This window comes from Carassius gibelio, chromosome B16 (genome assembly GCF_023724105.1).
Source record: "Carassius gibelio isolate Cgi1373 ecotype wild population from Czech Republic chromosome B16, carGib1.2-hapl.c, whole genome shotgun sequence".
In the NCBI taxonomy this organism is placed as follows: Eukaryota; Metazoa; Chordata; class Actinopteri; order Cypriniformes; family Cyprinidae; genus Carassius; species Carassius gibelio.
In genome coordinates, this window is record NC_068411.1 from 31,968,374 (window position 1) to 31,991,098 (window position 22,725).

The following is a 22,725-nucleotide window of genomic DNA, read 5'->3' on the forward strand; positions in this document are numbered from 1 at the left end:
TCCTTGGCGGTCTCTCATCCAAGTACTAACTAGACCTAAACCTGCTAAAATTCAGAGATCGGGCATTGACTCTTTTTTTTTTTTGCAAGATTATTATATAATTCGTGAAAAATATCCAAACATTTAAAGCACCTGGTATTCCCAGGCAGTCTCCCATCCATGTACTAACCTGGCGCAAACCTGCTTATATTCAGAGATCGGGCATTGACTCTATTTTTTGGCAAAATTATTATATACTAAGTGAAAAATTTCAAAAAAGCTTACAGTACCTGGCATTCCCAGGCAGTCTCCCATCCAGGCACTAACCAGGCCCAAACCTGCTTAGCTTACGAGATCAGACAAGATCGGGCATAGCCAGGCTGGTATGGCCATAAGCGAAGACTGCTGCAAAGAGAAGGCTATTTAAAGATCAGCCAATCTACTCGCCAGTACATTATAAAAGTAGGAAAGAAACCCCAAAAGCTTAAAGCACCTGGTATTCCTAGGCGGTCTCTCATCCAAGTACTAACCTGGCCCAAACCTGCTTATATTCAGAGATCGGGCATTGACTCTATTTTTTGCCAAATTTATTATATACTAAGTGAAAAAATTCCAAAAGCTTAAAGCACCTGGTATTCCTTGGCGGTCTCTCATCCAAGTACTAACCAGATCTAAACCTGCTAAGATTCAGAGATCGGGCATTGACTCTTTTTTTTTGTTGCAAGATTATTATATAATTCGTGAAAGATATCCAAACATTTAAAGCACCTGGTATTCCCAGGCAGTCTCCCATCCATGTACTAACCTGGCGCAAACCTGCTTATTTTCAGAGATCGGGCATTGACTCTATTTTTTGGCAAAATTATTATATACTAAGTGAAAAATTTCAAAAAAGCTTACAGTACCTGGCATTCCCAGGCAGTCTCCCATCCAGGCACTAACCAGGCCCAAACCTGCTTAGCTTACGAGATCAGACAAGATCGGGCATAGCCAGGCTGGTATGGCCATAAGCGAAGACTGCTGCAAAGAGAAGGCTATTTAAAGATCAGCCAATCTACTCGCCAGTACATTATAAAAGTAGGAAAGAAACCCCAAAAGCTTAAAGCACCTGGTATTCCTAGGCGGTCTCTCATCCAAGTACTAACCTGGCCCAAACCTGCTTATATTCAGAGATCGGGCATTGACTCTATTTTTTGCCAAATTTATTATATACTAAGTGAAAAAATTCCAAAAGCTTAAAGCACCTGGTATTCCTTGGCAGTCTATCATTCAAGTACTAACCAGACCTTAACCTGCTAAGATTCAGAGATCGGGCATTGACTTCTTCTTTTTTTTTTTTTTTGCAAGATTATTATATAATTCGTGAAAAATATCCAAAAATTTAAAGCACCTGGTATTCCCAGGCAGTCTCCCATCCATGTACTAACCTGGCGCAAACCTGCTTATATTCAGAGATCGGGCATTGACTCTATTTTTTGGCAAAATTATTATATACTAAGTGAAAAATTTCAAAAAAGCTTAGAGTACCTGGTATTCCCAGGCGGTCTCCCATCCAGGCACTAACCAGGCCCAAACCTGCTTAGCTTACGAGATCAGACAAGATCGGGCATAGCCAGGCTGGTATGGCCATAAGCGAAGACTGCTGCAAAGAGAAGGCTATTTAAAGATCAGCCAATCTACTCGCCAGTACATTATAAAAGTAGGAAAGAAACCCCAAAAGCTTAAAGCACCTGGTATTCCTAGGCGGTCTCTCATCCAAGTACTAACCAGACCTAAACCTGCTAAGATTCAGAGATCGGGCATTGACTCTATTTTTTTTTTTTTTTGCAAGATTATTATATAATTTGTGAAAAATATCCAAAAATTTAAAGCACCTGGTATTCCCAGGCAGTCTCCCATCCATGTACTAACCTGGCCCAAACCTGCTTATATTCAGAGATCGGGCATTGACTCTATTTTTTGCCAAATTTATTATATACTAAGTGAAAAAATTCCAAAAGCTTAAAGCACTTGGTATTCCTTGGCGGTCTCTCATCCAAGTACTAACCAGACCTAAACCTGCTAAGATTCAGAGATCGGGCATTGACTCTTTTTTTTTTTTTTTTTTTTTTTTTGCAAGATTATTATATAATTCGTGAAAAATATCCAAAAATTTAACACACCTGATATTCCCAGGCAGTCTCCCATCCATGTACTAACCTGGCGCAAACCTGCTTATATTCAGAGATCGGGCATTGACTCTATTTTTTGGCAAAATTATTATATACTAAGTGAAAAATTTCAAAAAAGCTTACAGTACCTGGTATTCCCAGGCGGTCTCCCATCCAGGCACTAACCAGGCCCAAACCTGCTTAGCTTCCGAGATCAGACAAGATCGGGCATAGCAAGACTGGTATGGCCGTAAGCGAAGACTGCTGCAAAGAGAAGGCTATTTAAAGATCAGCCAATCTACTCGCCAGTACATTATATAAGTAGGAAAGAAAACTCCAAAGCTTAAAGCACCTAGTGTTCATAGGTGGTCTCTCATCCAAGTACTAACCAAACCTAAACCTGTTAATATTTAGAGATCGGGCATTGACTCTATTTTTTGCCAAATTTATTATATACTAAGTGAAAAAATTCCAAAAGCTTTAAGCACCTGGTACTCCTAGGCGGTCTTTCAATCAAGTATTAACCAGACCTAAACCTGCTAAGATTCAGAGATCGGGCATTGACTCTTTTTTTTTTTTTTTTTGCAAGATTATTATATAATTCGTGAAAAATATCCAAAAATTTAAAGCACCTGGTATTCCCAGGCAGTCTCCCATACATGTACTAACCTGGTCCAAACCTGCTTATATTCAGAGATCGGGCATTTACTCTATTTTTTGCCAAATTTATTTATATACTAAGTAAAAAAATTCCAAAAGCTTTAAGCACCTGGTATTCCTTGGCGGTCTTTCAACCAAGTACTAACCAGACCTAAACCTGCTAAGATTCAGAGATCGGGCATTGACTCTTTTTTTTGTTTTTTGTTTTTTTGTTTGCAAGATTATTATATAATTCGTGAAAAATATCAAAAAATTTAAAGCACCTGGTATTCCCAGGCAGTCTCCCATCCATGTACTAACCTGGCCCAAACCTGCTTATATTCAGAAATCGGGCATTGACTGTATTTTTTGGCAAAATTATTATATACTAAGTGAAAAATTTCCAAAAAGCTTACAGCACCTGGTATTCCAAAGCGGTCTCCCATCCAAATACTAACCAGGCCCAAACCTGCTTAGCTTCCGAGATCAGACAAGATCGGGCATAGCCAGACTGGTATGGCCGTAAGCGAAGACTGCTGCAAAGAGAAGGCTATTTAAAGATCAGCCAAGCTACCCGCCAGTACATTATATAAGTAGGAAAGAAAACCCCAAAGCTTAAAGCACCTAGTGTTCATAGGTGGTCTCTCATCCAAGTACTAACCAGACCTAAACCTGTTAAAATTTAGAGATCGGGCATTGACTCTTTTTTTATTTTATTTTATTTTTTGCAAGTTTATTATATAATTCGTGAAAAATATCCAAAAATGTAAAGCACCTGGTATTCCCAGGCAGTCTCCCATCCATGTGCTAACCTGGTCCAAACCTGCTTATATTCAGAGATCGGGCATTGACTCTATTTCTTGCCAAATTTATTATATAGTAAGTGAAAAAATTCCAAAAGCTTTAAGCATCTGGTATTCCTAGGTGGTCTTTCAACCAAGTACTAACCAGACCTAAACTTGCTAAGATTCAGAGATCGGGCATTGACTATTTTTGTAAGATTATTATATAATTCGTGAAAAATATCCAAAAATTTAAAGCACCTGGTATTCCCAGGCAGTCTCCCATCCATGTACTAACCTGGCCCAAACCTGCCTATATTGACTCTATTTTTTGGCAAAATTATTATATACTAAGTGAAAAAATTCCAAAAGCTTTAAGCACCTAGTTTTCCTAGGCGGTCTTTCAACCAAGTACTAACCAGACCTAAACCTGCTAAGATTCAGAGATTGGGCATTGACTCTTTTTTTTTTTTTTTTTGCAAGATTATTAAATATTTCGTGAAAAATATCCAAAAATTTAAAGCACCTGGTATTCCCAGGCAGTCTCCCATCCATGTACTAACCTGGCCCAAACCTGCTTATATTCAGAGATCGGGCACTGACTCTATTTTTTGCCAAATTTATTATATACTAAGTGAAAAAATTCCAAAAGCTTAAAGCACCTGGTATTCCTTGGCGGTCTCTCATCCAAGTACTAACCAGACCTAAACCTGCTAAGATTCAGAGATCGGGCATTGACTCTTTTTTTTTTTTTTTGCAAGATTATTATATAATTCGTGAAAAATATCCAAAAATTTAAAGCACCTGGTATTCCCAGGCAGTCTCCCATCCATGTACTAACCTGGCCCAAAACCTGCTTATATTCAGAGATCGGGCATTGACTCTATTTTTTGGCAAAATTATTATATACTAAGTGAAAAATGTCCAAAAAGCTTACAGTACCTGGTATTCCCAGGCGGTCTCCCATCCAAGTACTAACCAGGCCCAAACCTGCTTAACTTCCGAGATCAGACGAGATCGGGCATAGCCAGGCTGGTATGGCCGTAAGCGAAGACTGTTGCAAAGAGAAGGCTATTTAAAGATCAGCCAACCTACTCGCCAGTACATTATATAAGTAGGAAAGAAAACCCAAAAGCTTAAAGCACCTAGTATTCCAAGGCGGTCTCTCATCCAAGTACTAATCAGACCTAAACCTGCTAAAATTTAGAGATCGGGCATTGACTCTATTTTTAGCCAAATTTATTATATACTAAGTGAAAAAATTCCAAAAGCTTTAAGCACCTGGTATTCCTAGGCGGTCTTTCAACCAAGTACTAACCAGACTTAAACCTGCTAAGATTCAGAGATCGGGCATTGACTCTTTTTTTTTTTTGCAAGATTATTACATAATTCGTGAAAAATATCCAAAAATTTAAAGCACCTAGTATTCCTAGGCGGTCTCTCATCCAAGTACTAACCAGACCTAAACCTGCTAAAATTTAGAGATCTGGCATTGACTCTATTTTTTGCCAAATTTATTATATACTAAGTGAAAAAATTCCAAAAGCTTTAAGCACCTGGTATTCCTAGGCGGTCTTTCAACCAAGTACTAACCAGACCTAAACTTGCTAAGATTCAGAGATCGGGCATTGACTCTTTTTTTGTAAGATTATTATATAATTCGTGAAAAATATCCAAAAATTTAAAGCACCTGGTATTCCCAGGCAGTCTCCCATCCATGTACTAACCTGGCCCAAACCTGCTTATATTGATTCTATTTTTTGGCAAAATTATTATATACTAAGTGAAAAAATTCCAAAAGCTTTAAGCACCTAGTTTTCCTAGGCGGTCTTTCAACCAAGTACTAACCAGACCTAAACCTGCTAAGATTCAGAGATCGGTCATTGACTCTTTTTTTTTTTTTTTTGCAAGATTATTAAATAATTCGTGAAAAATGTCCAAAAATTTAAAGCACCTGGTATTCCCAGGCAGTCTCCCATCCATGTACTAACCTGGCCCAAACCTGCTTATATTCAGAGATCTATATTCATTGACTCTATTTTTTGGCAAAATTATTATATACTAAGTGAAAAATTTCCAAAAAGCTTACAGCACCTGGTATTCCAAGGTGGTCTCCCATCCAAATACTAACCAGGGCCAAACCTGCTTAGCTTCCGAGATCAGACGAGATCGGGCATAGCCAGGCTGGTATGGCTGTAAGCAAATACTGCTGCAAAGAGAAGGCTATTTAAAGATCAGCCAATCTACTCGCCAGTACATTATATATGTAGGAAAGAAAACCCAAAAGCTTAAAGCACCTTGTATTCCTAGGCGGTCTCTCATCCAAGTACTAACCAGACCTAAACCTGCTAAAATTTAGAGATCGGGCATTGACTCTATTTCTTGCCAAATTTATTATATACTAAGTGAAAAATGTCCAAAAAGCTTACAGTACCTGGTATTCCCAGGCGGTCTCCCATCCAAGTACTAACCAGGTCCAAACCTGCTTAGCTTCCGAGATCAGTCGAGATCAGGCATAGCCAGGCTGGTATGGCCGTAAGCGAAGACTGCTGCAAAGAGAATGCTATTTAAAGATCAGCCAATCTACTCGCCAGTACATTATATATGTAGGAAAGAAAACCCAAAAGCTTAAAGCACCTTGTATTCCTAGGCAGTCTCCCATCCATGTACTAACTTGGCCCAAACCTGCTTATATTCAGAGATCGGGCATTGACTCTATTTTTTGCAAAATTTATTATATACTAAGTGAAAAATGTCCAAAAAGCTTACAGTACCTGGTATTCCCAGGCGGTCTCCCATCCAAGTACTAACCAGGCCCAAACCTGCTTAACTTCCAAGATCAGACGAGATCGGGCATAGCCAGGCTGGTATGGCCGTAAGCGAAGACTGCTGCAAAGAGAAGGCTATTTAAAGATCAGCCAATCTACTCGCTAGTACATTAAATAAGTAGGAAAGAAAACCCAAAAGCTTAAAGCAACTGGTATTCCTTGGCGTTCTCTCATCCAAGTACTAACCAGACCTAAACCTGCTAAAATTCAGAGATCGGCCATTGACTCTTTTTTTTTTTTTTGCAAGATTATTATATAATTTGTGAAAAATATCCAAAAATTTAAAGCACCTGGTATTCCCAGGCAGTGTCCCATCCATGTACTAACCTGGCCCAAACCTGCTTATATTCAGAGATCGGGCATTGACTCTATTTTTTGGCAAAATTATTATATACTAAGTGAAAAATGTCCAAAAAGCTTACAGTACCTGGTATTCCCAGGCGGTCTCTCATCCAAGTACTAAGCAGGCCCAAACCTGCTTAACTTCCGAGATCAGACGAGATCGGGCTTAGCCAGGCTGGTATGGCCGTAAGCGAAGACTGCTGCAAAGAGAAGGCTATTTAAAAGATCAGCCAATCTACTCGCCAGTACATTATATAAGTAGGAAAGAAAACCAAAAGGCGGTCTCCCATCCATGTACTAACCTGGCACAAACCTGCTTATATTCAGAGATCGGGCATTGACTCTATTTTCTGCCAAATTTATTATATACTAAGTGAAAAAATTCCAAAAGCTTTAAGCACCTAGTATTCCTAGGCGGTCTTTCAATCAAGTACTAACCAGACCTTAACCTGCTAAGATTCAGAGATCGGGCATTGACTCTTTTTTTTTTTTTTTTTTTGCAAGATTATTATATAATTCGTGAAAAATATACAAAAATTTAAAGCACCTGGTATTCCCAGGCAGTCTCCCATCCATGTACTAACCTGGCCCAAACCTGCTTATATTCAGAGATCGGGCATTGACTCTATTTTTTGCCAAATTTATTATATACTAAGTGAAAAAATTTCAAAAGCTTTAAGCACCTGGTACTCCTAGGCGGTCTTTCAATCAAGTATTAACCAGACCTAAACCTGCTAAGATTCAGAGATCGGGCATTGACTCTTTTTTTTTTTTTTGCAAGATTATTATATAATTCGTGAAAAATATCCAAAAATTTAAAGCACTTGGTATTCCCAGGCAGTCTCCCATCCATGTACTAACCTGGTCCAAACCTGCTTATATTCAGAGATCGGGCATTGAATCTATTTTTTGCCAAATTTATTATATACTAAGTGAAAAAATTCTAAAAGCTTTAAGCACCTGGTATTCCTTGGCGATCTCTCATTCAAGTACTAACCAGACCTTAACCTGCTAAGATTCAGAGATCGGGCATTGACTCTTTTTTTTTTTTTTTTTTTGCAAGATTATTATATAATTTTTGAAAAATATCCAAAAATTTAAAGCACCTGGTATTCCCAGGCAGTCTCCCATCCATGTACTAACCTGGCCCAAACCTGCTTATATTCAGAGATCGGGCATTGACTCTATTTTTTGGCAAAATTATTATATACTAAGTGAAAAATTTCCAAAAAGCTTACAGTACCTGGTATTCCCAGGCGGTCTCCCATCCAAGTACTAACCAGGTCCAAACCTGCTTAGCTTCCGAGATCAGACGAGATCGGGCATAGCCAGGCTGGTAAGACCGTAAGCGAAGACTGCTGCAAAGAGAATGCTATTTAAAGATCAGCCAATCTACTCGCCAGTACATTATATAAGTAGGAAAGAAAACCCAAAAGCTTAAAGCACCTAGTATTCCTAGGCGGTCTCTCATCCAAGTACTAACCAGACCGAAACCTGCTAAAATTTAGAGATCGGGCATTGACTCTATTTTTTGCCAAATTTATTATATACTAAGTGAAAAAATTCCAAAAGCTTAAAAGCACCTGGTATTCCTTGGCGGTCTCTCATCCAAGTACTAACTAGACCTAAACCTGCTAATTCACTATATTCAATATACTATATTCAGAGATCGGGCATTGACTCTATTTTTTGCCAAATTTATTATATACTAAGTGAAAAATGTCCAAAAAGCTTACAGTACCTGGTATTCCCAGGCGGTCTCCCATCCAAGTACTAACCAGGCCCAAACCTGCTTAACTTCCAAGCCCAGACGAGATCGGGCATAGCCTTTTTTTTTTTTTCTTTTTTTTTTTTTTTTTTTTTATTAAGTTCACAAAATAATACATTATGTTTCTCCTAAATACAGAGATTCACATTCCAATTAAAAACAACAACAAAACAAAAAAACTAAAATAAAAAAATAAAAATACATTCATACTTATAAATATTTTTCTTCTACATTATCCCATTTGTTGCATTTGTTATTTTACACTTTTTTTCCAACAGATACATTTATGTCATGTTTCAAAAGAATATTCTGTACCTGAGAAGAAAACATTTTCATAAACATCTCTGCTTTTCCCTCCAGTCTCCAATATTTGCACAATGTAAACATATAATCTTCCACCATATGCTTATACAATGTCCACACATCTACACGAACAGACCTGTTCTTAACTATATTTCTTCTTTTCCATATAGCATTTTTTGCCAAAATAATTAACAAATTGATCATGATTTTATTCTTACACTTTTCCTCCTTTCCAAACATAAATGTTTTTTGCCAATCTTGATCTTCTTTTCTTTCCCCTAGGTCATTCACTATTTCTTTTAAAACCTTAAAAAAAGATCCTAATTCCTCACACAGTAAAAACAAATGCAACAAACCCTCATCTTGTTTTTTACAAACCTTACATAATGCACTTTGTTCTTTTTTTATAATGCACAACCTCATTTCCGACCATATTACATTATGCCTTATAAAATAATCAAGACACTCCAAATTTGTGCTCACCAGTACTCCCCTCATATTTTTCCATATTTCTTCCTCTTTCAAGCCATTGAAGTTTCTTAACCACATATCATTTGAATTTGGTTTTTTAAAAATCTCTTCCCTTAAAACATGATAAAACATTTTCACATTCCCTAAACTAAACCCTATTCTTTTATTTTGATTAACAAAATACACGTCAGTCTTTCCTTCCTCTTTTTCTTCCTTCTGTATTTCATTTATCCACGCTTTTGGTATTGCACTTTTCATTTCTTTATATTGCTTCTTTACATTGTTTATGTCATACTCTTCTTTGGCTTCTTCCAACTCATCAATAATTACTTGCACTGGTAAAAAACCCTCTCTTATCTCATACATAATATCCCTTAGTCTTGCAATCCCAACCTCCCACCATTTTTTAAAAAATATTTCTTTCCCACTTTTCACAATATGCTTATTAAAAAACAATGGTTGGTTTAAAATCTCTTTCCTTCCTCCAGGTATAAAATCAACCTTTGAGAGAAAAAAACCCCAAGCTTTTAAAACTTCTTTATAAAAATCTGGTATTCTTTCAAACATCCATGCTTTCATTTTCATCCATAAAACACTGTCCCCTAGTTTCACATTACCACATTTGTCCAAATAGTATTTCATTGTATCTTTCCATTCTCCTTTTTCTTGATCATCTATATACTTTTTCACAACTTTAATTCTCATACTTTTCTTTTTTTAATTCTACATCAGATAATCCCATTCCTCCTTTATCAGCCTGTCCTATCAGAGTGTTATAAGCAACTCTTGGGGGTTTCTTCTCCCAAATAAAATCTAAAACACATCTTTTTATTCTTACTTCCACCCATCTTGGCATTGCGCTCACCATTAAAATATACCACATTTTGGATAACATTAAAGCATTAACCACTAAAATTTTCCCTTTCAAACTTAAAAATCTTCCCCTCCAAAAAATTAATCTCCTTTCCATTTCCCCCAACAACTTTTCAAACATTCTTTCTCTTGCCCCTTTCTCATCTTTTCCTAAAGTCACACCCAAAATTTTTGTTTCCTTCACCTCCTCAAAATTAAAAACTCCTCCTAAATTTGGTACCTTTCCAAACTTCATGTACACAGTTTTTTCTCCATTAACTCTTGCACCTGTACCTTTACCATACCTCTCTACATTTCTTATGACTTCCTTCATACTTTCTAAGTCTTTTAAAATCAGTGTCGTGTCGTCTGCATATTGGAATATCTTTTTCTCTTCTTTACCTTCTTCTATTTTAATACCTTGAATGCTTTTATTTTTCTTAATCATTAAACCTAAAGGTTCTGCTACCAAAGTATATAGCTGTGCAGAGAGTGGACATCCTTGCCTTATTGATCTTGTTATTCTAAAAGGTTCTGTTAAGAAACCATTACACGTCACTCTCGTCATTACGTTATTATATAAAAATTTTATCCATTCCTTAAAATTCTTTCCAAAACCAAAACGTTCTAAAATTGCAAATAAAAAATCATGTTCTACCCTATCAAAAGCCTTTCAAAATCTAAATTAACAACATATCCATCCTTCTGTGTTTCATTTAAATAGCTTATTATGTCTCTTACACCACTCGTTATATCAGCAATATCTCTCCCTCTTACACCATATGCCTGATTAGTCACTATAATTTTGGGTAAAATATTTTTCATTCTATTTGCAAGAATTTTAGATAGTATTTTTAAATCTGTGTTTAACATTGTTATTGGTCTAAAATTACTCAAATTATTTTTACTTCCTTTCCTTTTATAAATTAATTTCATCAACCCTATACTCATCCTCTGATCCAATTCTCTTTTATCAAAAATCTCCTTATATACTTCCTTTAAAATCCCACTTATCTTCTCTTTAAAAACTTTATAAAATTCATTTACTATCCCATCTGTCCCCGGGCTTTTGTTTCCTTTTAAACTATTGATAGCTTGTACAATTTCCTCTTCACTAATTTCTTTATCACATTCCTTTTTATCTTCTCTACTTACTTTAGCTGTAACACTCTCTAATAACTGAATTTTGGCTTTTTCGTCAATTCCTTTTGTTTCAAAAAGCCCCTCATAATAGTCTTTCACCTCTGTTAAAATTCCACTTATGTCTTTGACTATTTCTCCTTTTTTATTTTTTAATTCTTTTATTAACTTTGCTTTGCCTCTACTTTTTTCCAAATTAAAGAAAAATTTTGTACATTTTTCTCCTGCAATTGTATTTTTTGCCTTACTCCTTATAATAGCTCCTTTACACTTTTCTTCCTCAATTTTCCGTAACTCTTCCTCCAAAAGTATTATCTGTTTTATATTTACTTCACTTTTATTTGTCTCTTTTCTGAGTTTTTTCCTTATTTCCAGCTCCTTTGCTTTTTTAACTTTCTGTACCAATTTGCTATGGTTTATAGAATATCTTCTTATTTCATATTTTACATTTTGTAACACTTATAACAAATGTCCCCCAGAAAAAATTCCATATCCCTTTCACTTAAAATAAAATCGATTCTTGTCTGACACATAAAATTCCCAACCAGTTGTCTTCTGGAAAATTCTCTTTTCCTTTCATGGTTTTCCCTCCAAACATCTATCAAATTTCTTTCCTCCATCATTTCTTTTAACTCTTTCCTTCCCATATCTGTTCTAAAAACCATCCCATCTGCCATGTCCATCTTACTAAAAACAGTATTAAAATCCCCAACTAAAATAACGTTTTTATATGTCTTTATTAAAATCCTTAATCCCTCAAAAAAATGTTTTTTTTCTCCCTCTTGGGTGGGTGCATGCAAATTAATTACCACAAATTCATGATCATCTTTCTTAATATTAATCCCAACACATTTGCCTTTTTTGTCATTATAGACTTCATATGAATTAATTTCAACATTTTCCTTTATTAAAATGGCTACCCCCCTTCCTATCCTTCCATCACCATTATTATAAAACATTTGTCCTTTCCATCTCTTTTTCACATCCTCAATCATTTCGTCTTTCCAGTTTGTTTCTTGTAAAATTATCACATCCTGCTTTTTGCATAGTTCTTTTACCATCTCAAATTTCTTTACACTCATTAAACCTCTTGCATTTAAACTCACAATGTTTAAAACCATACCAATAAAAAATAAGCATTTAAAACCATTCATCTTCAGTCTCTCTCACAATCTTGTTCTTGTATCAATCCCAACTTCTTTTTATCTATTTCAATCATCTTTTTCTTTCTAGCAACATTAAGATTTGGCTTTACCTTCATTGATTTTCTTCTTATCATTTTTCCAACCTTTTCTCTTTCTTTCCTTGCCTCCTGTTGTTCCATATCCAGTTCCTCCACCTCGTCGCTCTCCTCTTCATCATTTACTTCCTTGTCATTTGCACCATTCTGTTCGGTTTCTCCATCTTCTCCCTCCTCTGTATCGTCCTCCATTCTGTTTACTTCTCCATCCTGGTGACTTTGGTCCTTCAACTTCTGATTTTCCATATATTCTATTTGCTTTTGTTGTTTGTTTTCCATTGGTTCAAAAGTCTCTGTGGTTTCTGCAATCTCATCTTGCACCTACCTGTCCATACTTTGTTGCTCCTCTGATTGCTTCTCGTTACCTTCCATCCAGCATTCACATATATTAGGAGGTTTGCCACAGTCTGGACATTCAATTGCTGTACAGTCTCTTGAGAAATGTCCTTGATCATTGCATTTAAAACATCTGAACTCAGGACAGTCTTTGATGATATGTTCTGGACTTAAACACAATCTACAAGTTTTGACCTGCCTACTGTGTATTATCCTGAAGTACTGTGAGCCTTCAGTTGTCTCAAACCTTGTACTATATGGCAATGATGCCACCTCCTTTGGGAACTTAACCTTAACAAATCTTGTCCCATCCTCTATCTCCGTTCCTGGGTAAAACCTCCTCCTTATCTCTGTTATGGGAGTAACTCCCCATCCTTCCAATTTCGAGGTTATGTCATCATCATCTAAATACACAGGCAGATGCATGAACGAGACTACATATTCTCTGTCCTGGAGTTTTTTAACATCACATATTTGTCCTTTAATTTGCAAACCATTTAACAGTCCATCACAAGCTTCCTCCGTTTCAAAAGTCACTTCATATTGTTTATTAGTCTTTGGTCTTACCGCAAGAATTTTTTCCACGCTCACTTTTTCCTTTATTGCTCTAATAATGTCCTGCGCTCCTCCATTAAGCACTTTACTGATGTCAATTATTGCTGTAGCTTCTTTTGAATAGATCCTTTGTTTCTTCATTTCTTTCGCCATCATCCCTTCTCCTTGTCTTAATCCTTTGCCTTGGTCAATTGCATTAGCTTGTTTCAAATTCGTTGCAAGTTGTGAAACAAGCAGTTGATCCATTTCACTCATTATGAATAAAAAATAAAAAATTAAACCACTCCCCAGACAGCATGAAGCTGCTGGTTCGTGGTTTAAAACGTATTAAATAGATAAAGAAAAACTCCTCTTACAATTAATTCTAACTATAAAAAATAATAAACAAACAAACAATACAAGAGTTAGCTTCCGTCCTTTCTACACACACTTGCACTTCCTGGATTGTACCACTACAATGAACAGGGTTGCACAGGTTGGTATGGCCATAAGCGAAGACTGCTGCAAAGAGAAGGCTATTTAAAGATCAGCCAATCTACTCGCCAGTACATTATAAAAGTAGGAAAGAAACCCCAAAAGCTTAAAGCACCTGGTATTCCTAGGCGGTCTCTCATCCAAGTACTAACCTGGCCCAAACCTGCTTATATTCAGAGATCGGGCATTGACTCTATTTTTTGCCAAATTTATTATATACTAAGTGAAAAAATTCCAAAAGCATAAAGCACCTGGTATTCCTTGGCGGTCTATCATTCAAGTACTAACCAGACCTTAACCTGCTAAGATTCAGAGATCGGGCATTGACTCTTTCTTTTTTTTTTTTGCAAGATTATTATATAATTCGTGAAAAATATCCAAAAATTTAAAGCACCTGGTATTCCCAGGCAGTCTCCCATCCATGTACTAACCTGGCCCAAACCTGCTTATATTCAGAGATCGGGCATTGACTCTATTTTTTGGCAAAATTATTATATACTAAGTGAAAAATTTCCAAAAAGCTTACAGTACCTGGTATTCCCAGGCGGTCTCCCATCCAAGTACTAACCAGTCCCAAACCTGCTTAATTTCCTAGAGCAGACGAGATCGGGCATAGCCAGGCTGGTATGGCCGTAAGCGAAAACTGCTGCAAAGAGAAGGCTATTTAAAGATCAGCCAATCTACTCGCCAGTACATTATATAAGTAGGAAAGAAAACCCAAAAGCTTAAAGCACCTGGTATTCCTTGGCGGTCTCTCATCCAAGTACTAACTAGACCTAAACCTGCTAAAATTCAGAGATCGGGCATTGACTCTTTTTTTTTTTTTTTGCAAGATTATTATATAATTTGTGAAAAATATCCAAAAATGTAAAGCACCTGGTATTCCCAGGCAGTCTCCCATCCATGTACTAACCTGGCCCAAACCTGCTTATATTCAGAGATCGGGCATTGACTCTATTTTTTGGCAAAATTATTATATACTAAGTGAAAAATTTCCAAAAAGCTTACAGTACCTGGTATTCCCAGGCGGTCTCCCATCCAAGTACTAACCAGTCCCAAACCTGCTTAACTTCCTAGATCAGACGAGATCGGGCATAGCCAGGCTGGTATGGCCGTAAGCGAAGACTGCTGCAAAGAGAAGGCTATTTAAAGATCAGCCAATCTACTCGCCAGTAGATTATATAAGTAGGAAAGAAAACCCAAAAGCTTAAAGTACCTGGTATTCCTTGGCGGTCTCTCATCCAAGTACTAACTAGACCTAAACCTGCTAAAATTCAGAGATTGGGCATTGACTCTTTTTTTTTTTTTTTTGCAAGATTATTATATAATTTGTGAAAAATATCCAAAAATGTAAAGCACCTGGTATTCCCAGGCAGTCTCCCATCCATGTACTAACCTGGCCCAAACCTGCTTATATTCAGAGATCGGGCATTGACTCTATTTTTTGCCAAATTTATTATATACTAAGTGAAAAAATTCCAAAAGCTTAAAGCACCTGGTATTCCTTGGCGGTCTCTCATCCAAGTACTAACCAGACCTAAACCTGCTAAGATTCAGAGATCGGGCATTGACTCTTTTTTTTTTTTTGCAAGACTATTATATAATTCGTGAAAAATATCCAAACATTTAAAGCACCTGGTATTCCCAGGCAGTCTCCCATCCATGTACTAACCTGGCGCAAACCTGCTTATATTCAGAGATCGGGCATTGACTCTATTTTTTGGCAAAATTATTATATACTAAGTGAAAAATTTCAAAAAAGCTTACAGTACCTGGTATTCCCAGGCGGTCTCCCATCCAGGCACTAACCAGGCCCAAACCTGCTTAGCTTCCGAGATCAGACAAGATCGGGCATAGCCAGGCTGGTATGGCCATAAGCGAAGACTGCTGCAAAGAGAAGGCTATTTAAAGATCAGCCAATCTACTCGCCAGTACATTATAAAAGTAGGAAAGAAACCCCAAAAGCTTAAAGCACCTGGTATTCCTAGGCGGTCTCTCATCCAAGTACTAACCTGGCCCAAACCTGCTTATATTCAGAGATCGGGCATTGACTCTATTTTTTTGCCAAATTTATTATATACTAAGTGAAAAAATTCCAAAAGCTTAAAGCACCTGGTATTCCTTGGCGGTCTATCATTCAAGTACTAACCAGACCTTAACCTGCTAAGATTCAGAGATCGGGCATTGACTCTTTTTTTTTTTTTTTTTGCAAGATTATTATATAATTCGTGAAAAATATCCAAAAATTTAAAGCACCTGGTATTCCCAGGCAGTCTCCCATCCATGTACTAACCTGGCCCAAACCTGCTTATATTCAGAGATCGGGCATTGACTCTATTTTTTGGCAAAATTATTATATACTAAGTGAAAAATTTCCAAAAAGCTTACAGTACCTGGTATTCCCAGGCGGTCTCCCATCCAAGTACTAACCAGTCCCAAACCTGCTTAACTTCCTAGATCAGACAAGATCGGGCATAGCCAGGCTTATATGGCCGTAAGCGAAGTCTGCTGCAAAGAGAAGGCTATTTAAAGATCAGCCAATCTACTTGCCAGTACATTATATAAGTAGGAAAGAAAACCCAAAAGCTTAAAGCACCTGGTATTCCTTGGCGGTCTCTCATCCAAGTACTAACTAGACCTAAACCTGCTAAAATTCAGAGATCGGGCATTGACTCTTTTTTTTTTTTTTGCAAGATTATTATATAATTTGTGAAAAATATCCAAAAATGTAAAGCACCTGGTATTCCCAGGCAGTCTCCCATCCATGTACTAACCTGGCCCAAACCTGCTTATATTCAGAGATCGGGCATTGACTCTATTTTTTGGCAAAATTATTATATACTAAGTGAAAAATTTCCAAAAAGCTTACAGTACCTGGTATTCCCAGGCGGTCTCCCATCCAAGTACTAACCAGTCCCAAACCTGCTTAACTTCCTAGATCAGACGAGATCGGGCATAGCCAGGCTGGTATGGCCGTAAGCGAAGACTGCTGCAAAGAGAAGGCTATTTAAAGATCAGCCAATCTACTCGCCAGTACATTATATAAGTAGGAAAGAAAACCCAAAAGCTTAAAGCACCTGGTATTCCTTGGCAGTCTCTCATCCAAGTACTAACTAGACCTAAACCTGCTAAAATTCAGAGATTGGGCATTGACTTTTTTGTTTTTTTTTTGCAAGATTATTATATAATTCGTGAAAAATATTCAAAAATTTAAAGCACCTGGTATTCCCAGGAAGTCTCCCATCCATGTACTAACCTGGCCCAAACCTGCTTATATTCAGAGATCGGGCATTGACTCTATTTTTGGCCAAATTTATTATATACTAAGTGAAAAAATGCCAAAAGCTTAAAGCACCTGGTATTCCTTGGCGGTCTCTCATTCAAGTACTAACCAGACCTTAACCTGCTAAGATTCAGAGATCGGGCATTGACTCTTTTTTTTTTTTTTTTTTGCAAGATTATTATATAATTCGTGAAAAATATCCAAAAATTTAAAGCACCTGGTATTCCCAGGCAGTCTCCCATCCATGTACTAACCTGGCCCAAACCTGCTTATATTCAGAGATCTATATTCATTGACTCTATTTTTTGGCAAAATTATTATATAATTCGTGAAAAATATACAAAAATTTAAAGCACCTGGTATTCCCAGGCAGTCTCCCATCCATGAACTAACCTGGCCCAAACATGCTTATATTCAGAGATCGGGCATTGACTCTATTTTTTGCCAAATTTATTATATACTAAGTGAAAAAATTTCAAAAGCTTTAAGCACCTGGTACTCCTAGGCGGTCTTTCAATCAAGTATTAACCAGACCTAAACCTGCTAAGATTCAGAGATCGGGCATTGACTCTTTTTTTTTTTTGCAAGATTATTATATAATTCGTGAAAAATATCCAAAAATTTAAAGCACTTGGTATTCCCAGGCAGTCTCCCATCCATGTACTAACCTGGTCCAAACCTGCTTATATTCAGAGATCGGGCATTGACTCTATTTTTTTCCAAATTTATTATATACTAAGTGAAAAAATTCTAAAAGCTTTAAGCACCTGGTATTCCTAGGCGGTCTTTCAACCAAGTACTAACCAGACCTAAACCTGCTTATATTCAGAGATCGGGCATTGACTCTATTTTTTGCCAAATTTATTATATACTAAGTGAAAAAATTCCAAAAGCTTTAAGCATCTGGTATTCCTAGGCGATCTTTCAACCAAGTACTAACCAGACCTAAACCTGCTAAGATTCAGAGATCGGGCATTGACTCTTTTTTGTAAGATTATTATATAATTCGTGAAAAATATCCAAAAATTTAAAGCACCTGGTATTCCCAGGCAGTCTCCCATCCATGTACTAACCTGGCCCAAACCTGCTTATATTCAGAGATTGGGCATTGACTCTATTTTTTGGCAAAATTGTTATATACTAAGTGAAAAATTTCCAAAAAGCTTACAGCACCTGGTATTCCCAGGCGGTCTCCCATTCAAGTACTAACCATGGCCAAACCTGCTTAGCTTCCGAGATCAGACAAGATCGGGCATAGCCAGGCTGTTAAGGCCGTAAGCGAAGACTGCTGCAAAGAGAAGGCTATTTAAAGATCAGCCAATCTACTCGCCAGTACATTATATAAGTAGGAAAGAAAACCCAAAAGCTTAAAACACCTAGTATTCCTAGGCGGTCTCTCATCCAAGTACTAACCAGACCTAAACCTGCTAAAATTTAGAGATCGGGCATTGACTCTATTTTTTGCCAAATTTATTATATACTAAGTGAAAAAATTCCAAAAGCTTTAAGCACCTGGTATTCCTAGGCGGTCTTTCAACCAAGTACTAACCAGACCTAAACCTGCTAAGATTCAGTGATAGGGCATTGACTCTCTTTTATTTTTTTGCAAGATTATTATATAATTCGTGAAAAATATCAAAAAATTTAAAGCACCTGGTATTCCCAGGCAGTCTCCCATCCTTGTACTAACCTGGCCCAAACCTGCTTATATTCAGAGATCGGGCATTGACTCTATTTTTTGCCAAATTTATTATATAATAAGTGAAAAAATTCCAAAAGCTTTAAGCACCTGGTATTCCTAGGCGGTCTTTCAACCAAGTACTAACCAGACCTAAACCTGCTAAGATTCAGAGATCGGGCATTGACTCTTTTTTTTTTTTTTTTTGCAAGATTATTATATAATTCGTGAAAAATATACAAAAATTTAAAGCACCTGGTATTCCCAGGCAGTCTCCCATCCATGTACTAACCTGGCCCAAACCTGCTTATATTCAGAGATCTATATTCATTGACTCTATTTTTTGGCAAAATTATTATATACTAAGTGAAAAATTTCCAAAAAGCTTACAGCACCTGGTATTCCCAGGCGGTCTCCCATCCAAGTACTAACCAGGGCCAAACCTTCTTAGCTTCTGAGATCAGACGAGATCGGGCATAGCCAGGCTGGTATGGCCGCAAGCGAAGATTTCTGCAAAGAGAAGGCTATTTAAAGATCAGCCAATCTACTCGCCAGTACATTATATGAGTAGGAAAGAAAACCCAAAAGCTTAAAGCACCTAGTATTCCTAGGCGGTCTCTCATCCAAGTACTAACCAGACCTAAACCTGCTAAAATTTAGAGATCGGGCATTGACTCTATTTTTTGCCCAATTTATTATATACTAAGTGAAAAATATCCAAAAATTTAAAGCACCTGGTATTCCCAGGCAGTCTCCCATCCATGTACTAACCTGGCACAAACCTACTTATATTAAGAGATCGGGCATTGACTCTATTTTTTGCCAAATTTATTATATACTAAGTGAAAAAATTCCAAAAGCTTTAAGCACCTAGTATTCCCAGGCGGTCTTTCAACCAAGTACTAACCAGACCTAAACCTGCTAAGATTCAGAGATCGGGCATTGACTCTTTTTTTTTTTTTTTTTTGCAAGATTATTATATAATTCGTGAAAAATATCCCAAAATTTAAAGCACCTGGTATTCCCAGGCAGTCTCCCATCCATGTACTAACCTGGCCCAAACCTGCTTATATTCAGAGATCGGGCATTGACTGTATTTTTTGGCAAAATTATTATATACTAAGTGAAAAATTTCCAAAAAGCTTACAGCACCTGGTATTCCAAAGCAGTCTCCCATCCAAATACTAACCAGGCCCAAACCTGCTTAGCTTCCGAGATCAGACAAGTTTGGGCATAGCCAGACTGGTATGGCCGTAAGCGAAGACTGCTGAAAAGAGAAGGCTATTTAAAGATCAGCCAATCTACTCGCCAGTACATTATATAAGTAGGAAAGAAAACCCAAAAGCTTAAAGCAACTAGTATTCCTAGGCGGTCTCTCATCCAAGTACTAACCAGACCTAAACTTGCTAAGATTCAGAGATCGGGCATTGACTCTTTTTTACAAGATTATTATATAATTCGTGAAAAATATCCAAAATTTTAAAGCACCTGGTATTCCCAGGCAGTCTCCCATCCATGTACTAACCTGGCCCAAACCTGCTTATATTCAGAGATCGGGCATTGACTCAATTTTTTGGCAAAATTATTATATACTAAGTGAAAAATTTCCAAAAAGCTTACAGCACCTGGTATTCCAAGGCGGTCTCCCATCCAAGTACTAACCTGGCCCAAACCTGCTTAGCTTCCGAGATCAGACGAGATTTTTTTTTTTTTTTTTTTTTTTTTTTTTTTTTTTTTTTTTTTTTTTTTTTTTTATTATTAAAAAGCTTTCAGTTTTAAGTACATAAAATACATTTTCTTTTACAAGTTGTAAAACACTTTTTTCAAACAAGCATTAAAACCTTTAACAATTTCTACTCATTTTCCATTTTTCAGAACAGCATTTTACATTGGTAGCTTTATCTTCACCGTACTCAAGATATGACGTACCTCTGATGTCATAAGGCTATCAAAACCATCCACATTATCCTCCATTTCCAAGTAACTGCACAGTATTTGTAAATACTCCTCCAATTTACTTTTGAATAGCATCCATAGATTTACTTTAGACTTCTTCTGTTTCACAATGTTTCTTCTACTCCATATTGAGTACTTCGCCAATGCCAATATTACATTTATTACTTTCCTATTTTTACATTTAACATTTATACCAAACATCATTATTTCATTCCAATTAATTTCTTCTTCCCCAACATTTCCCATTAACATTGGCACAATTTTCTTTAAAATTACCATCAATTCTTCAAGTTCTGTACAATTTAAAAACAAGTGTAAAATTCCTTCATTCTTTTCCTCACACACTTTACATAATGCATTCTGTGCCATTCCAATTTTATACAACCTCATTTCTGAAAAAATCACGTTTTGTCTTATATAATAATCAAGACATTCTACTTTGGTGTCTAGATACTTCCAATTAATATTACTCCATATCTTCTTCTCATCAATTCCAGGAAATATCTTTTGCCAGAATTGGTTTGCTATTGGTTTTCTAAAAATTTAATCTCTAAAACAAATATAAAACACTTTCAGAGCACATAATTTAAAATCCAAATGCATTTCCCCAACTTTTACTAAAACCTCCATATTGTTATCTTCCTTTTCTTTACTCTCTATTCTTTTAATCCATTTTTTTTTGGTATTGCTTGTTTTAAATCTTCATATTGTTTTTTTAAAGTAGTCATCTCATAATCCTCTTTTGCCTCAACCATAGCATCCACTACTACTTGTACTGGCAAAAAGCCTTCTTTTACTTCATATAAAACATCCTTAACTTTTTTAATCCCAACCTCAAACCACTGTTTATAAAAAACCTCTTTGTTTTTCAACAAAATATGTCTATTTAAAAACAAAGGTTGATTTAAAAGCACTTCTCTTCCTTGTGGGTTAAGAGAAACATGTGGTAAAAAATCAATCCATGCCCCTAAAACTTCTTTATAAAAATCCGGTATCCCCTTTATGCTTCTTTTCTTCAGTTTCATCCACAAAATATCATCTTCCAGCCCCATACCTCCAAATTAATTTAGAAAATATTTCATTATTATTTTCCAGTCACCCTTATTCTCTTCATTTAAATATTTCTTTACTAATTTAATTCTCATGCTTTTTTTTCCTTTGCTCTACGTCCATCAATCCAACACCTCCCTCCTCGATTGGTCCGATTAGCGTATCATAGGCTATTCTCGAAGGCTTGCCATCCCATAAAAAGTTTAAAATAAATTCTTTTAATCTCTTTTCTGCCCACATTTGTATGGGCATTACTGATAACGCATACCACATTTTGGATAAAAGTAAGGTGTTTACTATTAAGACTTTCCCTTTCAAATTTAAATTCCTTTGCTTCCAAAAAGCTAATCTCCTTTCCATTTCTCCCAATATCTCCTCCCACATCATATTCCCACTATTCTTCTCATCTTTCCCAAAGATTATCCCTAAAATTTTCATGTGCTCTTCTTCTTTAAAAACAAAACAAGTTGGTAATATTTTGGCTTCCCCAATCCTCATGAACACAGTTTTTTACACATTCACCTTTGCTCCAGAACCTTTACAATATGTTTGCACAGTCTCTATTGCTTTACTTATGCTATCCACATCATTCACTATTAAGGTTGTATCGTCAGCATATTGAAAGATTTTTTGCGCTTCTATGTTACCTCCAATTTTTATTCCTTTAATATCTATATTTCTTTGGATAGCAATCCCTAAGGGCTCTGCTACCAAAGAGTAAAGTTGAGGTGACAACGGGCAACCTTGTCTAATTGATCTTGTAATTTTAAAAGCATTTGTTAAAAACCCATTGCACTTCATCTTACTCATTGCTCCTTTATATAAAACTTTAATCCACTTAACAAAATTCTCTCCAAAACCAATTTTCTTTAGAAAATCAAATAAAAACTCATGTTCCA

The 22,725-nt window shown here is 36.4% G+C and overlaps 10 non-coding genes and 9 pseudogenes across 10 annotated transcripts; all 19 read right to left on the bottom strand.

The window, feature by feature from the left end:
* Positions 1 to 257: 257 nt before the first annotated feature.
* On the bottom strand, positions 258 to 376 carry LOC127975686 (uncharacterized; annotated as a pseudogene).
* Positions 377 to 872: 496 nt separating this feature from the next.
* LOC127975687 (uncharacterized) lies at positions 873 to 991 on the bottom strand (annotated as a pseudogene).
* Positions 992 to 1,494: 503 nt separating this feature from the next.
* Positions 1,495 to 1,613, bottom strand: LOC127975661 (uncharacterized; annotated as a pseudogene).
* A 653-nt stretch (positions 1,614 to 2,266) lies between these two features.
* LOC127975559 (uncharacterized) lies at positions 2,267 to 2,385 on the bottom strand (annotated as a pseudogene).
* A 792-nt stretch (positions 2,386 to 3,177) lies between these two features.
* On the bottom strand, positions 3,178 to 3,296 carry LOC127975646 (5S ribosomal RNA). Its single transcript, XR_008157570.1, has one exon. It is a non-coding gene; the product is annotated as a 5S ribosomal RNA (ribosomal RNA).
* A 1,184-nt stretch (positions 3,297 to 4,480) lies between these two features.
* LOC127975677 (5S ribosomal RNA) lies at positions 4,481 to 4,599 on the bottom strand. Its single transcript, XR_008157575.1, has one exon. It is a non-coding gene; the product is annotated as a 5S ribosomal RNA (ribosomal RNA).
* A 1,033-nt stretch (positions 4,600 to 5,632) lies between these two features.
* On the bottom strand, positions 5,633 to 5,751 carry LOC127975567 (5S ribosomal RNA). The gene has a single exon (XR_008157555.1). It is a non-coding gene; the product is annotated as a 5S ribosomal RNA (ribosomal RNA).
* Positions 5,752 to 5,972: 221 nt separating this feature from the next.
* On the bottom strand, positions 5,973 to 6,091 carry LOC127975599 (5S ribosomal RNA). Its single transcript, XR_008157566.1, has one exon. It is a non-coding gene; the product is annotated as a 5S ribosomal RNA (ribosomal RNA).
* A 221-nt stretch (positions 6,092 to 6,312) lies between these two features.
* Positions 6,313 to 6,431, bottom strand: LOC127975743 (5S ribosomal RNA). Its single transcript, XR_008157597.1, has one exon. It is a non-coding gene; the product is annotated as a 5S ribosomal RNA (ribosomal RNA).
* A 362-nt stretch (positions 6,432 to 6,793) lies between these two features.
* Positions 6,794 to 6,912, bottom strand: LOC127975611 (5S ribosomal RNA). Its single transcript, XR_008157567.1, has one exon. It is a non-coding gene; the product is annotated as a 5S ribosomal RNA (ribosomal RNA).
* Positions 6,913 to 7,951: 1,039 nt separating this feature from the next.
* On the bottom strand, positions 7,952 to 8,070 carry LOC127975556 (5S ribosomal RNA). The gene has a single exon (XR_008157554.1). It is a non-coding gene; the product is annotated as a 5S ribosomal RNA (ribosomal RNA).
* Positions 8,071 to 14,378: 6,308 nt separating this feature from the next.
* Positions 14,379 to 14,497, bottom strand: LOC127975565 (uncharacterized; annotated as a pseudogene).
* A 363-nt stretch (positions 14,498 to 14,860) lies between these two features.
* LOC127975554 (5S ribosomal RNA) lies at positions 14,861 to 14,979 on the bottom strand. Its single transcript, XR_008157552.1, has one exon. It is a non-coding gene; the product is annotated as a 5S ribosomal RNA (ribosomal RNA).
* A 640-nt stretch (positions 14,980 to 15,619) lies between these two features.
* On the bottom strand, positions 15,620 to 15,738 carry LOC127975553 (5S ribosomal RNA). Its single transcript, XR_008157551.1, has one exon. It is a non-coding gene; the product is annotated as a 5S ribosomal RNA (ribosomal RNA).
* Positions 15,739 to 16,240: 502 nt separating this feature from the next.
* LOC127975713 (uncharacterized) lies at positions 16,241 to 16,359 on the bottom strand (annotated as a pseudogene).
* A 362-nt stretch (positions 16,360 to 16,721) lies between these two features.
* Positions 16,722 to 16,840, bottom strand: LOC127975555 (5S ribosomal RNA). Its single transcript, XR_008157553.1, has one exon. It is a non-coding gene; the product is annotated as a 5S ribosomal RNA (ribosomal RNA).
* A 1,463-nt stretch (positions 16,841 to 18,303) lies between these two features.
* On the bottom strand, positions 18,304 to 18,422 carry LOC127975688 (uncharacterized; annotated as a pseudogene).
* A 781-nt stretch (positions 18,423 to 19,203) lies between these two features.
* On the bottom strand, positions 19,204 to 19,322 carry LOC127975557 (uncharacterized; annotated as a pseudogene).
* A 638-nt stretch (positions 19,323 to 19,960) lies between these two features.
* Positions 19,961 to 20,079, bottom strand: LOC127975690 (uncharacterized; annotated as a pseudogene).
* Positions 20,080 to 22,725: the final 2,646 nt, after the last annotated feature.